The sequence below is a fragment of the Candoia aspera genome, chromosome 2 (genome assembly GCF_035149785.1).
Source record: "Candoia aspera isolate rCanAsp1 chromosome 2, rCanAsp1.hap2, whole genome shotgun sequence".
Lineage (NCBI taxonomy): Eukaryota > Metazoa > Chordata > Lepidosauria > Squamata > Boidae > Candoia > Candoia aspera.
In genome coordinates this window covers 12,151,624-12,173,064 of record NC_086154.1, presented here as the reverse complement: position 1 = coordinate 12,173,064, position 21,441 = coordinate 12,151,624, and the positions used below count along the sequence as shown (strand labels likewise).

Below are 21,441 nucleotides of genomic sequence, written 5' to 3'. Positions count from 1 at the left end.
TGACAGAACATTAAAACTGAAGTGCAAAGACATCTGGAAATTTGTACCACAAACAATACATTCATTTAAACTGAGAGCCAGTTTGGTCTAGTGGTTAAGCTGCTGGGCTAGAAGCCAGGAGATGGTGAGTTCTAGTCCCGCCTTAGGCATGAAAGCCGGCTGGGTGACCTTGGGCCAGTCACTCTCTCTCAGCCCAGCCCACCTCACAGGGTTGTTGTTGTGGGGAAAATAGGAGGAGGAAGGAGTATTAGGTATGTCTGCCGCCTTTAATTATTTATAAAAATAATAAAGGCAGGATAGAAAATAAATAAATAAATGAATATAATGAATATAATAAATAAAATTGCTCAGAAGTCCTCTTTGTTATCCCTTGGTTAAAAAAAAGGCAAATGGAAATGTAGAGAAACAATATCTAAATACACTGCCTGAAGCTTCTGAAAAGATAGGTTGGGCATAAAAAAAAATCAAGTGAATAAAGACACACAACTCTGGATCAAAGTCAAGGCTGAAAGACGTTGACAGGTCTTGTGCTCAACACAAGGACTCAGTCTGATATAAAGAGTTGCCCCAAGCATGCACCCAGCTGGGAATACAGAGCAATCTTCAAGGACAAAGGCTAGAATTTCTTGGCAGCACTACCCACAACAACAATTTTAGCACTGACATGCTGTTACACAAAAGATCAGCATCTATCAGATGTCTCCGGCAGCGAAGACAATACCTTCTTGGAATTAAAACAGCGAGACACAAGCTAAACCCTAAGTCATCCCAGAAGTCTTACCTGCTCACACCTGTATTGACAACTCCCACTTCTGGACTATTTGCTTGGAGAGACCTTGAGCTCTATGGCATGGCTCTGGTCAGGATGTTGGGATTAAGAGGACTTCTCCTGGCTCCACCCCTTTCCTTCCAGTGAACAGCAACACCTATGGGTGGAGACAGGAATTCCCTTAATTGTTGATCTATGCAAGACTTGACAAGCAAGAAGGCAGCTCGTTTTCCAAATCGTGATACCAGACGATACAAAGACGAGGTGGGCTAAGCGAAAGGCCTAGCAGAAGCTCACTCCAGCCTCCATAGTCTCCTCAGTGGGTATCCCTACCACAGGAGAGCCTAAAAGTCGAGGTTCTTGACGCTGCCCACAAAAGAACCCAGGTTCAGTTAAGGATCCACAGAAGGACCAGTACCGAGAAATATACAGAGAGAGGATTCTTGGAGGGACAATGCCAACTGAGGCGGTCAGGACCAGGCACATATTTAATTAATTAATTATATCCCACTGCAATGCCAGAGGATTCTTAGTATTCCACAATACACAAATGACATGGATAATTAATGCAGCTAAAATATCCGAGCATGGTTTAAAAAAAAACAACACCAAAAACAACCCTCCAAGCCAGCATAGTAATCCAAGATATACGATTTTGAAAATGGCATTATCTCAAATGCCCTCCAGGGAATGTTTGTTTTCAGCTGCTTCTGGAAGATGGTCACAGTGGGAGCAGAACTATTTTCCACCAGGAGGCCATTCCAGAGGGCTGGTGCTGCTGTTGAGAAGCAGAGTCTCAAAGCCTTGGCCTCCTTCACTTCCTGGAAGTGGGGAACCACCACCAGCTTCTCCCAGCATGATTGAATTGGTTGTGTTGACTCTAACGGGAAAATGTGATCCTGAAGGTAACTTTCAATTTTGTAAGCTGCCCGGAGTCACCGTGTGTGAGTTGGGTGGCCTTACAGCCAGTCCTCGTTTAACAACCATTCATTTAGTGGCAGTTCAAACTTACAAGGGTGCTGGAAAAATCCAACTTATGTCTGGTCCTCACACTTACGACCGTCACAGCATCCCCATGGTTACGTGATCACAATTCGGGCACTTGGCAATTGGTTCGCATTTATGGCCATTGCAGCGTCCCACTGTCATGTGATTACCATTTTCAATCTTCCCAGCTGGCTTCTGGCAAGCAAAATCAAGGAGGAACCATTTAACGACCATATGCTTCGCTTAATGCCTGTGGTGATTTGCTTAACCGCCACCACAAAAAAGGTTGTAAAATCAAGTTGGATTTGCTTAATGATCGCTTCACTTAGCAACCAAAATTCCAGTCCCAATTGTGGTTGTTAAGTGAGGACTACCTGTATAAATCTGTTCAATAAATAATAAATAATAAACTTGATGCAAAGCCATAAAGAGCTTTAAAACTTAAAAGCAAAACTTTGAACCCAAAAGTCTACTGGTAACCATTGCAGGGTCAGTAGTGCAGGTGTTACGTGCTGCCACTGGCAAGAGCTAGCTAGCATATGGGTGTTGTACTTTGGACCATCCGAAGCTCCTGGGTGGTCTTTAAAGACCACGCCATGTAGAACAGTGGTACTGCATGGAGGTGGCGATGAGGGCGTGAATCACTGTGGCAAATTCCTCTTGTCCCAGGTAGGACTTTGGCCTCCATCTGCCTCTCTAGGGCTAGTGCTTCCCCCTCAAGAGACACCACTGGTGCAGGCAGATAACCTCAGTGCACAAGTAGATTCAACCTTGGTTTGTTTTCTCCCATCCAGGACCTTACAGCCTCCAGACACCAGGACAAGACTTCAGCAGCGGCAGCAGCTGGGCCCAGAGTAGCAGTGTAGAGCTATGTACCATCATCGTATTGACGACATTGAATCTCAAACCATCAGATGACTTCTCCCAGATGTTTCATGGAGATGTTAAATAGCAGGGGGGGAGGACTGGCCTCTGCAGCATCCCACATGGCAACAGCACTCCCCACCCTGACTGGCACCATCTCTCAAGGAAGGAGGGGAAGCATGGTGCAACAGTGCCTCCAGTTCCTAATTCCTGCAGGAAGACACCATGGTTGGTGGTACCGAAATCCACCAAGAGGTCTAGAAGGACCAAGATGGGAGTTCCTCCATCCAGGTCTCAACAAAGGTCATCCAATAACACGACCAATGCCATTCCAATCCCATGTCTAGGTCTGAAAAGGGTCCCCATAACATGCTTCTTCTAGGGTGCTCCATGCCTGAGCCCCACCACAGACCCAACAACCTTTCCTAAAGGAAAGTTAGAGACTGGGTGATAATTGTCTGTCTCCTCCACATCCAGGGAGGGCTTCTTGAGGAGGAGGAGGAGCACCACTGCCCTGGTGGAAGCCACCAGCAACATCCCTTCTTGCAGTGCGGCTCCAACAATCTCCCAAATCCAGGAAATTACTCCAACGACCAAAAGGAACCAGGTGGAATAAGGATGCATCATGCAAGTGGCAAAGGACATCCTAGAGGGCACTCTGTCCACTTTCTCAGAGGTCAAGAGCCAAAAAGAATCCCAGATAACATGGCAAGGGAGTGCTCTAGTCACATCCTAGATCAGCGTTTCTCAACCTTGGCAACTTTAAGACGTGTGGACTTCAACTCCCAGAATTCCCCAGCCAGCCTTGGGAGTTGAAGTCCACACGTCTTAAAGTTGCCAAGGTTGAGAAACACTGACCTAGATCCTGCCCACTTGGAATCAAGACTCAAAAGGATCTGAGTGACTTTACTGGCAAGACGTAGCACTATCTGGTTACAGCAGCCATATAGAAGCTCTTGATGTTCACTCAAAGAAAAGTAAAGATGCTTCACTTCTCATTGCCATCCAGATATGGTGCTCCATCAGCTTCACTTTTTGTCCTTCACCACCAGCGCTCCAGACATCGTTTTTGCCACTTCATCTCCCAGGGGCCCTCAGTCAGGATGAAGCCAGAGTAGAAAAGATTACCCAACTCCATGTTAGTCTCAAACTAGCAGAAAAAAGTACAGGTAGTCCTCACTTAACAACCACAACTGGGACTGGAATTTTGGTTGCTAAGCAAAGTGGTCATTAAGTGAATCTGACACGATTTTATGACCTTTTTGCAGTGGTCATTAAGTGAATCACCATGGGCAGGAAGCAAACCAAGTGGTTGTTAAGTGAATCACAAGGTTCCCCATTGATTTTGCTTGCCAGAAGCTGACCGGGAAGGTTGAAAATGGTGATCACATGACCGCGGTATACTGCTAGAGTCATAAATGCGAACCGGTCGCCAAGCACCCAAACCATGATCATGTGACTGCAGGGACGCTGCAGCAGTTGTAAGTGTGATGACCAGTCATAAGTTGGTTTTTTCAGCACCGTCTTAAGTCCAAGCCATCACTAAACGAACGGTTGTTAAGTGGACTACCTGAACATCCATATAACTGAATCAAGAACTGATGTAATATTAAAATTAAAGAAAAAAGACCTGGGAAATTACATCCTAAAACAACTCCTAAAAAATTGTTCCAAGTTTCTCTTTTTCCCTTCCTTATCGAAAGTCTAATTCAAAGGGTGACAAACCAAATCTATCAAGAATCCACTACTGTAGATACATAAACCAGAATCCATTGGAGTTGGGTGGCTTACAAATTCAAATAAATAAAAATACAATAAAACAATCTATGTATGTATGCAGATTTATACTTCCAGTACTGACAATATTTTTTTAATCATCTACAATTCTTGACATCTTTATAGATCCCAAGTAAGCCCTTGTTTTAATGCAATGTATCAGAGGAAACTCTTGTCCTCCAAATGCCCAATCCTTTGCTACAGATTCTGTTGGTTGAGGCTGTGGCATAATTGCAAAACATCTGTAGGGGTCCAAGTTGTTTATTCCTGCAGTGTGTTGCCCTGTAACATTTTGAGTAAGACAGCCCTAAGGAAACGGGCTAGAATCATACTTTACATTCCTGGAAGCCTGTCTTGTCCTAGGCATGCCAAAGTATTTAAAAATAAATGCAAGAAAAACCAAGCTTTTATTCACAAAAAGACCTAGAGGGTTTTTTCACAACCCACTGGGAAATCAGATATATTATAACATACCGAAGAAAAGGAGGGTTTAGGTGGGGTGAAGAAAAGAAAGCTTAGTTAAATTATAGTTTTGAGAATGCCAAACTGAATTAGAACAACTTCCGGAGGGAGAGTCATGTGCTACGTTAAAGTTCAAAGGATGTGCCATTCCCTGTTTACCTAAGCTGAAGAAGGAAACTCCAAGGTGAATACTCAGAGAAGAACCAGGCCCTATCTCCCAGTGTGGTAAGAAATGACACCACAGACCAGTTGACCCAAAAAGAGGAACTGTGTGGCTTTGGAGAACTCTATTTTTGCTACAAAATGCTAGTCACACCTAGGATTTTATTGACCCATATTCCTTAATATGGGTAGTTGGGTCTCATAAAGCTTCCATTTGAAAGATAAGAAATTTTATTAAAAGCATAAAGAGTGAAGGTCAAACCTTGATGATCACAGGCATGACTATGTAATTTCCTTGACAAGAGTATGGAAGTGGTTCACCACCATTTTCACCACTATCTTCTTTGGGGGATATATTCTTCCAAATAGATGGGCCTTTCCTCTGAATCTGACATCCAGCGCATCTGGGGAATACCAAGTCAGGGAAGGCAGATTTGTAATTATTATTATTATGTCTATCACCCAAGAAATATTGTCAGCAACAAAGCAGCACATCCCACAAGACAATCTGAAGGAACATGACATTGGTCATTTCCACACATCCAAACATGACTGTCCCAAAATAACAGTAATAAGTGTTACAGGTATTATATCCTTTAAATAAAAGCTGGATGATGCTGTGAAAATGCTGTGAGTCACTACTGTGGAAACAACTAACATCTATTTGTGGAAGCAAAGCTGGTGAGGATCAAGTCCATGTGGGAATGAAAAGACTAGACTTTTCAATATTTCCAAAACTGCCATTTTCTCCCCAGAGAGAGGCAGGAATGGATACAAGGGAGAAGAACTAGATCAGGGTTTCTCAACCAGGGTTCCATGGAATCCTCTGGTTCTGCAAGAGGTCACTAGGGGTTCCCAGGGAGATCATGATTTATTTAAAAAAAAATTAATTCAAATTCAGGCAACTTCACATTAAAGAGGTAAGTTTCATTCTTTATTTATTTTAGTCTAAGAACACTGTTAATGCATATAGACAGGCCTACCCATGAAACAAACGTAATGATTTTGTAACTTGTGGCCTAAATTTGAGCCTGAATGTGCAGGGGCTCCCTGAGGCCCGAAAAAATATTTCAAGGGTTCCTCCAGGGTCAAAAAGTTGAGAAAAGCTGAGCTAGATGTGTCATACTTCTTGGTTCATCTGTGGAACGCAAGGATCGGAAACAACAGATTGCATACAACTGGGTCTAAGAATTCAGACCCGAAGTATTGCTTGCTCAATTTTGGGTAATTTTATACCTGCTCCAATTCTGTGTTTCACTGTTAGCTCAGATTGCTCATTGGTCAGAGACCTTTTATTTGGTAGGCACTTATATCTAAGCACCGGAAAAGACCTGTTTTTTTCACCCATAACAACAAACTCGGTAGGCTGGGCTGAGAGTGACTGGCCCAAAGCCACCTGCAGAGTTTCCATGCGTTCAAGGGGTTAGAGTCTGGGTCTCCCCACTATTGCAGCATCTTCACTCCACCATCCTGGCTGGGTTTGCAGATCTCAGTCCCAAGTTAACATCTGGCAGCTAAACCATTCTCTCAAGCGTTATTTCTGGCTTTGTTATGATCCAGTGTTGGATTTTAGGCTAGCACCATGCACTGAAGAATGGCCTGGCCTGGGAACCCTGATTAAAATGGAGCCTTACTTAAATATTTATTCCTAAGAAAGGGAGGAATTCTGTTCCTCCCCATCCAGGTTCCAGGTGAGGGGGCATCTCCCCACTGAAGAACAGGTGGTGTCAGCATAACTTCCTGCCTGGGTAAAACTCCCTTACCTCGGGGAATAGCCAGTCCTAGACTCTTCAGGCCCCAGGTACTGGAGCTATGTGGGTGGAGATCTGAGGAAGGAGACTAAAAAGTTAAGGGTGGATATCAGAAACAGACACTCCCCATCCTTCTCCTCAGTGCAGAACCACCACGGCCAGAAATAACAAACCTCTGAACAGAAGACATTTGAGAACCGTATCAGAGTGTAGTGTGGTGTAGTGGTTAAGGCTACACCAGACTAGAAACTGGGAGACCGTGAGTTCCAGACCTCCTTTAGGCATGAAAGTCGGCCGGGTGACTTGGTCGCTTTCTCTCAGTCCGACCTCCCTCCCGAGGTCACTGTGATGGGGAAAACAGGAGGTGGGAACGTTAACATTTGATCAACTGCCTCCAGTTGATCAAAACAGAGATGGGATATAATCAAATAAATTAATCAAGGTAGTGCCTATTTCTGTTATAACCTGAGTGGGACCTTTGCTAAGCCGCTGATAATAATTTGGAGTTTCCTCGGACCAGCGCAACCCAGCACTTCTCTTATTTTTGTTTGTTGGGTGTGTTTCTGTACAGGTTTTGTATTGAGTGGCTGGATCCTATCTTATTTATCTACTTTGGACTGTGTTTTTATCGTGTTTTTTTGCTATATACCGTGAGCCACCCAGAGTGGCTTCAGTGTTGGGCAGCTCCTAAACCTATATAAAAATATAAAAAATTTTTAAAGGAAAGTTTCAAATGCATAATGAATTGCTGAGCTACCACATCAATTGAATTGATAGATCTTCCCCTCCAACATACCGCACACTGAGATGAGATAACCCGGAGTATACTACAGGATTCAACGGTCCCATGACTTTCTCCTTTCATCTACTGCAGACAGTGCTGCAATTGCGAAAAGTCACCATGTCACGTAAGGCAAATCTTCTTTCACAAGGTAATAGCTTCAGCGGACAAGGGAAATGCTGTGGATATAACCCACCTTGATTGCAGGAAAACTCTTGGCAAGGTCCACATGACACTCCCATTGACAAGCTGTTCAAGTGTGATTTGGATGGCACTACACTCAGGTGGGTCTACAGCTGGTTGGTTAACTGCATTCAGATACTCAGCAGCAGCAGGTCTATGTTGGGTTGGAAAACAGTTAACCAGAGGAGTCCTATCTTGGACCTGGTATAACTCAGTATTTTTATTAATGACTTGGATAACAGGACTCATGGATGCTTATCAAATCTGTCAACCACACAACGTTGGAGAGTTTGGTCAACACCCAAGATGATGGAACAAGATTGCAGTTCTAATCTGGATAAGTTGGAAGACTGGGCTAAGAGGAACAGGATGCTCTCAACAGGGAGAAATGTAAGGAGGAAAAATATCGGGCACACATACAAGATGGGGAATGCATGTCTTGGAAACGCTGCACTGGGAAATGACTTGGGTACTAGCCACTGATAACAAGCTGAATGTGAGCCAGCAGTGGGAGGCAGATGCTAAATAGGCTACAGCAGCTCTGGGTTGCATCGAAGAAGCATCTTATCAAAGACACATGAAGTTCTTTCCCCTTTACTCTGCACTGATGAATCCACACCTAGAGGACTGTGAACAATTTTAGGCACATTTCCAGAAGGCTAGAACAGGTTCAGAGGACGACAAAAATGATGCAGAGATTTGAGGACGTGTCAAAGAAACTGGGGGTGTTCAATCTGGAGAAGAGAGGTCCAAGGGGAGATACGGTATCAGTGCTCAGGTACATAAAATGGTGCCACAGAGAAGATGGCCAGGAATTATCTTCCACTGCCACAAAAACTAGGAACAGAAATGAGAAGTTGCAGCTGTCTAGTTTTGAGTTAAAATGCTATATAAGGAAAATCATCCTGATGGTAAAATCTGTCAAACAATGGAAGAGTCTATCCACAGAGGGTGAGGGTTCTTCATCTCTGGAGGCTTTGAAGAGAAGATTAGACATCTACTTCTCAAGGATGGTTTTATTTTCCTGCATACTGCAGAAGGCTGGGCTACAGTAACTTTAGATCCCTTTCAACCCCATGGTTCTGTGGTCCAATGGGGAACTGCTGCAACGCACACTACTTTACACCAAGCTGCACAATGGATTCAACTACCTCAGTTCCGAATCTTGACCAACAGCAATTCCCAAAGAGAATCTTTACCACCATACTGGAGAAAATGGAGATGGTTCCAGACAACTTCTCATACATTGCAAAGCATATATTCTACTATCAGTCATGACTTGGCTCACAGTAGGACAGATTCCAAAATGTCTGGAGAAGGATTCACTCATGCAAGAATGAGGTGATAAAACCCCAGTAAGATGGAATGAATCGGGGCTGCAACTCGAGGGGGGGCCCCCCAAAATGACAAAATCCTCCCTCACCAATCCATGGGGGGGGGGTGCGTGGAATCCATGTTTGCCCCGGGTGACACAGACCCTAATTGCAGGCCTGGAATGAATTGCCCTGGGAAATCTTCTTGCAAAATTGGGTGGGGGGTGTTAAAGCCAGCTTCCTTCTGGATTATAGTTCTCTGATTTGTTTAATTCTGGGTACTGTGGACAAAATAAGTGACTGACACGTCTTGTAGAACAGGACGATGAGGCCATAATTTTATGAATCAAGGTTCAAATGGTTCCTATTAGAAGTTAGATATGCAAAACGTTTTGAGGTCCAAATTCTCTGGTTTCAAAACTTCCCTTGCACTCAGTCCAAGACATTGAAACACTTCTGGCATGTCAGAACAGCTCAGGTTCGAACAGGATAGTTTGCAATTGGAAATTTTTCCATCTGGGAGCTCTTTAGATACCTCTGATTTCCACTGTCTCAGCAGATGGCAGCATTTCTGTATTGTTGAAAAAAAAAAAAAAAACCTCAGACAAATATGTCCATGAAGCTGGCAAGAGCTAAGCCCAACTTGAAGGCAACCTTATTTGTACCGCTTACAGGTAGTCCTCACTTAACAACCATTCATTTAGTGATGGTTTGGATTTACAATGGTGCTGAAAAAACTAAATTATGACCGGTCCTCAAGTTTACAACCATTGCAGCGTCCCTATGGTCACATAATCATGATTTGGGTACTTGGCAACCGGTTTGCATTTATGACCATTGCAGTGTCCCGTGGTCACATGATTGCCATTTTCAACTTTCCCCGTCAGCTTCTGGCAAGCAAAATCAATGGGGAACAGTGCGATTTGCTTAACAACCACAAAAACTGGGTTGGATTCACTTAATGACCACTTCACTTAGCAACCAAAATTCCAATCCCAATTGTGGTTGTTAAGTGAGGACTACCTGTATACCAATTTTTCTCAAGCTTGGCAACTTTAGGATATGTGGACTTCAACTCCCAGAATCCCCCAGCCTACACATCTTAAAGTTGCCAAGCTTGAGAAACACTGGTTTATACTGTAAAAAAATTGAACTGAGAAATACTCAACTTGCAAGCAGGATACAAGCAAATCAAATAAGCAACCTCTCCTGCTTCCCTCCATGCCAGACGTCTCCTTGCAGACTGTTATCTGTTTATGGGGGTGTTCTCTATTTAAAACACCCCATAAACAGGTAACATTCTGCAAGCAGAAGCTTCTGACCTCTGTCAGAAACAGGACTCCACAAATTCAATCTAATATGGCACGGTCCACTCTACTCCTTCAGATGATCCTCCCTCCATTGTATATAATGCAAGAAACGGATGGTGCAAGAGACACTTGTTTATTTGCCTAATATACACACCTGGTGCAAATACCAGACCTGCATGTGCATATTTTTTTTCAGTTTTGCAAAGGATATTTCTTAACTCAGCCTCATAAATAGGTCATGCCTAGCTGCATGGGGAAATTGCTTCTGTTTCGACATGAAACTGTATTCAGTTTGGCTATCATCCTTCCTTTTTTTATTATTATTATTTGCTGGCCTGAGGAGGAACACAAGTTGTCAGCCCATGACTCACCTCCTGGTTAACTTATTCTGCAATTCTACAACGGCAGAAGACTTACAAGGATGTCAGAGGCAAATAAAATGTCTATGACGGAGAGTTATAAAAGTGACCCACAATGATCAGGCAGAACCTGCTCACAGGTTAACCAAATAAAGGTCATCAGGTGACACAGTCATGCAGTGGATTTAAGAAAACACAACTGGACAAGGCCACAGAGGTCAACCACTTGCTGAATACATGCTCTATAACGCAGGATGCAGTCGAGATACTCCTGCGAATTAGACGTCTTGTTTCTACTTAAATATCACCAGTGGCAGCCTGAAGCCTCACTAAACAGCTCCCACCAGTAGGATCTTTTGGGCAATGTTTAGGCCAAATCAGATTCCGTTCCCATTTTCACCCAGGACTCCAGTATTGTCCTCGACAGCAAATTAACACCTGTTCCATCTTCTCCAACTATCGTTTCCCCTTCCTCTTTCTTCTCTGGATTATGTATGCCACCTGTTCCCCATACAACTTGATTTCCAGATCCTGCTTCTCCTGGCTGGGCACTTCCAGTCACCCCTCAATTTAATATCACTCTCATAAACTGTGTTCTCACAACATGCTATGCTGGAGTTTGTCTAATCACAAATCACAGACTGTACATGCTGAACCATAAATTTCTGTTTACCCACCAAGCAAGTTAAACTCACACAATATGCTAAGCAGCCTTTCTCAACCTTCTGACCCTGGAGGAAGCCTTGAAACATTTTTCAGGCCTCAGGGAGCCCCTGCACATACAGGCTCAAATATAGGCCAGAAGGTACAAAATTATTATATTTGTTCCATGGGTAGGCCTTAAACTAAAAATAAAGAATGAAACTTACCTCTTTAATGTGAAGTTGCCTGAATTTGAAATAAGTTTTTAAATAAATCATGATCTCTCAGGGAATCCCTCGTGACCTCCTGCAGAGCCCTGGGGTGCCACGGAACCCTGGTTGAGAAACCCTGATCTAAGCTAGCTCCAGCACTACGACCTTGCTTGGCTAGCGAAGAATGTTCTCCTGCTACGATGCATGTTATTATTCAGTAAGTTCTCGAATCATTATTTATTCAATAGAAACTATCAGTTTCTGCCAGTTTTCTTGGCAAAGTTTTTCAGAAGTGGTTTGCCCTTGCCTGCTTCCTAGGGCTGAGAGAGAGTGACTGGCCCAAGGTCACCCAGCTGGCTTTGTGCCTAAGGCGGGACTAGAACTCTCGGTCTCCCAGTTTCTAGCCTGGTGCCTTAACCACTACAGCAAACTGGCTCTCTAGTTCCAGATTATAAAAGTGTTTAAAAAGAAAGAAAAATGTAATACATACAAAGGGTGAACAGAGAAGATAGAGAAGTACCAGAAAGGTATGCTGCGCACAGAAAGAAAATATAAGATGCATCACCATTATTGATAAATGTTTCCAATATCATACCTCCCATTATTCATGAAACCCATTTTATCCTGATATTCCACACCATCAATAGAAGAGCCATGGTATGGCTAGAAACCACTAGAATAAAATGCTTAAGAAATTAAAATATGAGTATATATTCAATAAAAGCTCAGTTCAATTCCCTTCCTTTGAAGAAAGTGTATGTATTTAGCATTACTTAGCATTATAGTCCAAACATTAATACCAAATAATTGAACTGAAAACGGAACAGCACTGAGCCAGGGAGCAGGGCAGATGGAAACACATTAAAAAAAAAACAGACAAGCAAAAATGTATTTTAGATTACTTGGAAAGAATACAAGAAAAATCAGTGCACAGGAACGGACATGAAAAACGGAAAAAAAGGTCAAATATTTAATAGTACAATCTTCTGCATGTCTTCTTATAAAGAAACACACTTCAAATGGGCTTATTTGTAGGTCAGCAGTTTCTGGATTGTAACCTCAATCCAGGCTTTTAAAAACAGTATCTAATGTTGCCATCTAGATGAACACAAAGAAGCCAAGAAGAGACATTTCTGAAAATGTTACTTTCAGATAAAAAAATTACAGTGGCAACAGCCATATTTTTAACTATGGCTACAAAAACAAGCCCTTTCCTAATACATTAATACATTTAGTTTTTAAATGTTTTATGTAATACCTATCAATGTGTGTTATCTGTTGAACTGTTTTATCTCATGCTTGACCTTCAGTGTTTCTCAACCTTGGGAACTTCAAGCTGTGTGGATTTCAACTCCCAGAATTCCCCAGCCAGTGAGCTGGCTGGGGAATTCTGGGAGTTGAAGTCCACACAGCTTGAAGTTCCCAAGGTTGAGAACACTGTTTTAGATTATATCTGGACTTTGCTGTTCAGGTCTTTTGGCCGTAATAAACGTAACATTTCACTTAATTACACAAGAAAGAAAGAAATTAGGTCTCAATTATAATGCTGTTGCTTTGCCTTGGGATTAGCCTGCTGGGTATATCCAGGCATTATGGCTTGTAAATCTGAATTTATAGCTTGTTCAATGAACCACATCAAGCAAACCATGACTTATCCCAACACATCAACCTGCTTAAAGACTTCCACCACCTGAGTGCTAGTGAATAAGGCCCTTTTGCCAAAGATGACCACACATCTACATCCTTTGCAGCAATGCAGAGAAAGGACCATGAGGTTCCTCCATCAGTGAAAACTTGATGCCCTTCAGATCTTTTGAACTACAGTTCTTCTCATTGGTGCTCCTCTTGGCTGTCATTTATGGGACTGTAGCATTTGAAAGGCTGATCATTTCAATTGGGATTATATGAAGCAGTGGAATTCTGGGAGTTGAAGTCTACATGTCTTAAAGTTTCTGAGGTTGAGAACCACAGCACTAGTGGGTTAGTACAGGGCCTGGGTATCCCACCCAATTCTTATTTTCTTGGCAGTTCCTAGGTTAATAGCTGTTTTAAATATGGGATGTATATGCCCTCAGTTGCATTGCAGGATATTGCTTTAAAGATGCACGCTGTCGTGTTTGTCTTCACCGTTAATCTTTGTGGACTGGTTTGCCTACTAGCTTTACTGGATGGAATTTTATAGTTCCTGGTTTTTCTTTTACTTACGCCGCACCTTAAAGGTGCACAATGTCCCAACAATTATTATAACCATCATCCTAATCTCTGAGATCACTGCCAATTCTTTCATACTAAACAGTTAGTAAAGTGTCTTGATGTCATAGCAAGCAGGATGTGAAGATGTGCCAGGTTTCCCTGCTCAGTTATGGCGTATCTGTTCTTCCAGTCTGGGATTCTTAAACAGGAATTAGTGGCTCTAAGTGCTATAAACAAACATAAAATAAACACACAAATTATGATTCCCAAGCTGTGATGGCTGTTTGATGCAAACACTAAGTCAAAACAAAACCAATGACAAGACTGAGTCCAGTCATTATGTGCGAAGTAGGCCAGGGAGACCACAGAGAGAGGAAGCCTGTTGGATTCCTCAATATGATACAATGAGATACAATAATAGTTAATTTGGTATTTACTCTCCGGGAGAACACATGCCCTACATCAGTCTCCCTGACACTGTGCTCTTCTGATTCTTGACAATACCAGTTCCATCATCCCCAGCCAGATGTGCTTGTTTATTTATTAATTAATTCAATTTGTAGGGCTTAATTACCATATCAAGGAAGCAGTGGAAATACTACCCAGTTTCCACCTAGGCTTCTTTCACACCCAGGCACATACCAATTGAGTCAAAAGGCTCAAAACAGCAGAAAAAGTAGATACTCTAACATTAACTGCAACCACAGCAATGTACATGCTGCAATTTTGCTGTCCCACCCCAAGGGCATGTCTCTTTAGCATGTACTGACCCCTTCAGTGGGAAATTTTTTTTTTTTTTAAAGTGTATGAGGGCCCAGTGCCTGTTAGAATCCCAAGAAAAAGGATGGGTAATATTTTCCAATTACTGGGTATGGAACATCTGTTATTTTTTTATGACTTTCTTCCCTGTTTCTAGCAAATCAGGGGGGTTGTAAAGTAACAAATTAAGCAAGAAAAACCGTATCTTGTTGAAAATCTGCATACTAGCCACAGGATTCAGTTTTTAACAGACTTTGAGCTGACTGCCAAATGTTATGGTACTTTTTGAAAGTGGAAAGGCAGAAGTACAGATCCATAGCCAGAAATTGCAGGAAGATGGAAGGCTCCAAGGGGTATAACTAAGAGATGGCATTGAAAGCCAATGCAGCACAGCAATGTCTAAAATATATGTAGCTTGTTTAGTTATTTTCATCTGTTCAGGAAATGTACAGATGCCCAAGATGGTGCAGCTACAGCTAAGGGTTCTGTTGGGAATTGCTTATGCCAGCTTGAGCTGATAGAAACTGCAATCCAACTCCATCATAGATTTTCCCCTCCTAATATACAGACATTTTTAAGAAATAAAAGCTAAAGATTCAGGGAAGATGATCCTTCAGCCCAGGTGGGGAAAATTCATTCTGAGATCTAACATCAGGCCTGGATGACTCACAGTAGATCAACAAGGATTTCTGATTGCCAATTGATACGCAATTGTAACCTGACATTTCTTGCTATTTCACATGCCACACTGAAGTAGAACCCAGCCAACCACAGCTTGTGGGAATCCAGCCCATGGGTTAGGTCAGTGTTTCTCAACCTTGGCAACTTGAAGATGTGTGGACTCCAACTCCCAGAATTTCCCAGCCAGCATGGCTGGCTGGCGAATTCTGGGAGTTGAAGTGCACACATCTTCAAGCTGCCAAGGTTGAGAAACACTGGGTTAGATTATGGCTTTGTGTGTCCAGCAAATCAGGTTTATTAAGCATGGTTATGTTGAAGATATGCTGTATGAACACAGTTACTCTCTCTAGCTATAGAAATAATAAAAAGGTGGGACTGGGGATAAGAAAGCTGAAAATTTAGTCCTGCCAAAGAAGAGAAGTTCTTGAGCTGAGCATGTACTCAAAAATACCCATTAAACATACGTACATACCGACTTTCCTGTTCCCTTTCAGCATGAGCAACGTTATACGATCAGAACAAAGCAAGTGTGGAATGTTGAGCAAAGGAAATTGAAGGCATGAGATAAAAAGGGGAACACAAATATAGCCAAATCTCCTCACACAAACCCTATTTACTATACTTCTCTATTTTCTGTCCTTGCAACATTCCATTCTATAAATCTATGAGAATGGCCTGAGTTCATTTTGTTCTGAGCTAGGAACCCTGGTCTGCCAACATTATGGCTGGGTTCACACAATGTAACAAACCAAAACTACATATTATGAACTATGAAAAATGAATTAAGCCAAGTTGGGTACTCAAAATACACGTGCTATGATATACTGAATAAGCCACAACTGGCTGAATGTACAATGTGCTAAACCATAATTTACTAGCATAATAGCTGGCCTCACACAGGCTAAGGCAAGGCAAATGAACTATTCTATGTATGCACCCAGCCTACGTCACTCCTTAATAGCATGCAGGTGCTGGGCTCCAAGTGAGGGATTTTGGGTCTACAGTTGTTTGCCCTTGTTGTTTTTGAAATTAGACATCTAAGAAGTCTGAATGCCTCTCTTCCCTAGCCTCAAAAACATTACAGGTAATCCTCACTTAACAACCATTTGTTTAGTGATGGTTCAGACTTAAGACACTGCTGAAAAAATGACTTGTTACCAGTCCTCACACTTATGACCGTTGCAGTGTTCCCCTGTGGTCATGTGATCACAATGTGTGCCTTGCCAACCAGTTCACATTTATTACCATTGCAGTGTCCCGTGCTATTTTCGACCTTCCTGATCAGCTTCTGGCAAGCAAAATCAACAGGGAACCATGTGATTTGCTAAATGACCATGTGGTTCACTTAATGCCTGCAGTGATTTGCTTAGTGACCACTACAAAAAAGGTCATAAAATTGGGTTGGATTCACTTAATGACAACTTCACTTAGCAACTGAAAATCTAGTCCCAACTGTGGTAATTAAGCAAGTCACTTCCTGACTGGGTTCCTAATTTCAGTCCCCCCTCCCCCATCAAGAGTTACCAGATCACAGCCCCGAATCTTGCACTGCAAATGTCACTGAATTGAGAGATGAGGCAACCATTTTCCCGATCAATACTCCACTTGTAGATATAAAAGCCCTGCTGTTTATTTTTCCTCTTTCCTAAGAGTGCATGGAAAAGTTGGCCAGTCTTTAGACTGCCTGAAATAAAAAACAGAAAGTCCACAGCTATCTACAGCGTATCAGCTAATGAAACCTGAATTATGGCATGGGAAAATTCAAAAGTTAACCATGCCATGATGAAATGGTGAAAGGTCCCAAGTCATGTCTGACCCTTTGGGGGACACTGTTTTCTCGGCAGACTATAGAGCGGGGTGGCCATTGCCTTCCCCAGTTGTCACCTTCCCCAGCAAGCAAGCCGGGTGCTCATTTTACCGGCCTCAGAAGGATGGAAGGCGGAGTCGACCTGAGCCGGCTACCTGAGAGAGAATCCAGCTTCCGCTGGGATTAAACTCCAGTCATGGGGAGTTTTCGGTTGCAGTACTTCCACCTACCACTCTGTGCCACACGAGGCTGGCTTAACCACACCATAGCTAACTTAATTACTACACAAAGGAAACAATTCCTATAGTGGTGCTGGTACTACAGTTACCTATAACTGAAATACACTCCACACCAGTCTCTCTCAAGATCAGCAACTTTAAGATGGGTGGACTTCAACTCCCAGAATTCCCCAGCCAGCAGTAGCTGGCTGAGGAATTCTGGGAGTTGAAGTCCACCGGTAAGGTCGCTGGGGTTGAGAAACACTGCTGTACACAATTACCCCACTTTTTCAGGGTTCATATATGACACATGGCATCATGAACTAGCCAGGCAGGCTGCATAACCCACTAAGCTCAAATGCCCCCGGCTAGCTTACATCCCACTGTTTAGCCAATACAGCAAAAATCTGTGAGTCACAAATCTAACCTTTCGATGAACTACTAACCGGCCGGCCGCGTTTTTCCATTCAAGTGTCGTGTGAACCCACCCCACGCACCTAGTTTACGGCACATCACGTGAATGCAGGAATCGAGTAAACCGCGGTTAAACGTCTCACGTCGCGCTTAACCCGGCCGGAGACAAGCTCTCCATTTCTCTCAACGCCCAGCCGGCAACGCCGAGGGCCACAGGCCTCACGCCGAAACGAGCGGTAACGCCCGCCGCAAGTCGTCCGCCGCGCCGATCCCGCGCCCCCAAACCGTGCAACGGCCGGCGAAAGGCGACTCCACGGCCCGATGAGTTACCCCTCCAGCCCCGGCTGCCCCGGAGCAGAACCGCCAAGGGCGACGGAGAAAGCGAGCGCGCCTACCGCGCTTTTCGAAGCCGCTCGACGTCCAGTCCGAGCTGCCTGCGCACCGGGCGGCTCTTAAAGGCGCAGCGACCGCGAGCAGCCGCTGCTCCCGGCGGAGGGTGAGGACACCGCGGCCATGCGCTCCGCTGTAAAGCGGCCCCATCCAGGCGCCTCGTTGTTCCCTCCCCCCACCCCGAAATCTCTTCCCTCTTGGATTGCAAGGAATGAGGCGGCAGAAGGGTCTACCCGGATCCCCAGCTTTCCCCCAGCCGGCGCCCTCTAGTCGTGACGGACTACACCGCCCATGATCCTTAGCCTCAGGAGCATTTCCCCTCCGCACAGTTACAGATCCATCCTTGCGAGTTAACGCCGGTTCTCGCGGCGTTAAGTTGGGGAAAGAAAATTCCGTCGGGGGCGGCTTCTCCTCCCGCTCCTGCAAACCGCGGGAGGAGGGGAGCGTTCTCGGGGAACAGTTTTGCCCTGCACAAGATTTAAAGGAACGAGAACTACCTCGGATCTAGAGCGAGTAAATCACCCGGGACTCATCAGTTAAAGTCTTTCCTCGGCGAAAATAAGCACGCTCTTTGTACATTTGGAAAAGTCCAACAACACCGCATTCAACTCCGTTCCAAGATGCGATCCTGAAGCAATTCGCGTCGGGTCCCGTCCAGCCTCTCCGAGAGCGACGATCCCTGCCTCATATTTATGCACCCATAAATTTCCCCTCCCAAAAAGCTTTATTTCCCCGTTCACCCACCAGATCTTGCCCTGGATCAAGCCTGCAGCCGCTTCCCTGGCCCCTTCCGCCAGCTGATCTCCTTCGCTCCCTCTTCTTGTTTATTTCCCCTCTTGCGCTAGCGCGCGGGCGCGTCAGATCCGGGAAGGGTCCCTCACCTGCCGCCCTAGCAACCGCGCAGGCGTCCCCGGCAACCCAAGGTACCAACGTTCTGTGCCCGCCCCCAGCCCCTCCTTTCGACCCCACGCGTTGCGTTCGGAAGCTTTTTCAGGGGAAGAGGTCGTGAAGATGCCCTTGGATTCGAGCCAGGCTTATTCCCTCTTCCAAGACCAAGATGTTCTCCCCAGAGCCCTGACACTTATTTTTCCAAACATTTAAAGGTAACCCCAGAACGATGCGCTCCCCCATTGGAGCTCCAAGGAATAAAATGAATAAATCGTGCTGAACGTGGTTCTGGAATGCTACTATTAGAACAGATGGTTCATCAAACTAGTTAAATCACTGAGGCTTTAAATGAGGCGTCCTGAATCCAATTGGCTGGATTCACAACACACTGAATTATGAACCTGCTTGGCTGCACACAACTGTGGCTGAGTTTGCACAATATGCTCAACAAAGTCAGCTAAAGATTTTGGATCTGGATTTGCACAACAAAAACTTGGTTGTGTAAGAAGAAAGTGCAAAAGCTGGCTTGCAGCTAAACCTCAAAAAAACCAAGATTATGGCAACCAGCTTGATTGATAACTGGCAAATAGAGGGAGAAAATGTAGAAGCAGTGAAAGACTTTGTATTTCTAGGTGCGAAGATTACTGCAGTCAGGAAATCAGAAGACGCTTAATCCTTGGGAGAAGAGCAATGACAAATCTCGATAAAATAGTTAAGAGCAGAGACATCACACTGACAACAAAGGTCCGCATAGTGAAAGCAATGGTGTTCCCCGTAGTAACATATGGCTGCGAGAGCTGGACCATAAGGAAGGCTGAGAGAAGGAAGATCGATGCTTTTGAACTGTGGTGTTGGAGGAAAATTCTGAGAGTGCCTTGGACTGCAAGATCAAACCAGTCCATCCTCCAGGAACTAAAGCCAGACTGCTCACTTGAGGAAATGATATTAAAGGCAAAACTGAAATACTTTGGCCACATAATGAGAAGACAGGACACCCTGGAGAAGATGCTGATGCTAGGGAGAGCGGAGGGCAAAAGGAAGAGGGGCCGACCAAGGGCAAGGTGGATGGATGATATTCTAGAGGTGACAGACTTGTCCCTGGGGGAGCTGGGGGTGTTGACGACCGACAGGAAGCGCTGGCGTGGGCTGGTCCATGAAGTCATGAAGAGTCGGAAGCGACTAAATGAATAAACAACAACAACAAACTCGGTTGGTTTTCATCTGAGGCTGGATTTTTGGGTGGTTTTGCCTGTTGTGCAGACAGCAGATTGGGTTCATTTCCAATCTGGTATATTGTCTGAATCCGGAAAATGAATAAACTCAAGAATATGTCAATGTGTTTGCAAAGGCCTCGTTTTTCCCTAGTGTGTTGTACAAGCCCAGCATTAGCTGCCTTTGGCACACTTGGCTTGCAATTTGTTCAACCGTAAACAGATCACATAGCTTAGTTTGCACAACATTCTGGGTTAAAATGTGTTTAGTCAAATATTGCGGTTCATTGTACTGTGTGAATACAACCACAGAGCTGAATTGCTGGCATGTGAGAATTAGCTGTTGCTCCAGTTGGGCACATCCTGCAAATGCTCAGAGACAATGGCTGGGTTCACTCAAGACGTGAAAGCAAAACCCAGCTTCTTTGTGGCTTCTTTGTGGCTTTGTGAATTATGTGAGCCCAGCCAATGGTTTATAAAAGTTTCAAGGAATTAATTACATGTTATGCAAACCCTGCCAATATTTACTAAACCATGTTTAAGCAAACCATTGTTTAGCAGGTTGCATGAACGTAACCATGGCATTCATTAATGGTACTGCCAGTGTTACAACACTGAAAGTGGGAGGTCTTACGGCTGGGGAGATTTGGATTTACATCTTGTAGTCTGGCATTGATCCACTGGCTTTAGGTCCAGGTGTACTTTTTCCACTGAGCATAACATAATTTTGGAGTGCAGTCTGGATCTGAGAACGGGCATATTATCAGCCCTACGAGGTAGACCAGATCAGAAAACCAATACCACAGGAAGATTTGAGCTATACTTTACTGAAATAGGATATAGCCCAGTGTTTCTCAAGCTTGGCCATTTTAAGCTATGTGAACTTTAACTCCCAGAATCCCCTAGCCAGCATGCTGGATGGGGAATTCTGGGAGCTGAAGTCCACACAGCTTGAAGTGGCCAAGCTTGAGAAACACTGGGCTATAGTAACAAAATTTTGCAAATTCGCTTGTGTTTTTCCTCCCTTCCCTCTCATACTGCAGTGAGCTGGTGGGGAGCCTATCTGAGCCACTTCCAAAAACTATCTTGTTCCCCAAGACTTAAAGAATGTTTCAGCCCTTTTTGTTGTGCAATGGTTCTTGCCTATTTCCCTCGAGCTCATTGCCTTGACTCTCTACACATATACATACGCACAGACACATGTGTATGTGTATGCATATATATACACACACAAGCCAGTTTATTTATTTACACACACACACACACACACACACACACACACACACACACACAAAAGCCATGTGTGTGA

The 21,441-nt window shown here is 44.0% G+C and overlaps 1 protein-coding gene across 2 annotated transcripts in view; it reads right to left on the bottom strand.

The window, feature by feature from the left end:
• The window catches only part of PPT2 (palmitoyl-protein thioesterase 2), a 47,611-nt gene extending 28,745 nt beyond the window's left edge, over positions 1–18,866 (bottom strand). Inside the window, exons 1-3 of one of the 2 annotated variants that reach the window (XM_063296322.1) lie at positions 18,778–18,855; positions 16,729–16,888; positions 782–926 (exon numbers count right to left, since the gene is read on the bottom strand). The gene's annotated coding sequence lies outside the window, so the exon portion shown is untranslated. Of the gene's footprint in view, positions 1–781; positions 927–16,728; positions 16,889–18,777 lie in introns of both variants that reach the window. The other variant, XM_063296321.1, reaches the window with a different exon arrangement.
• Positions 18,867–21,441: the final 2,575 nt, after the last annotated feature.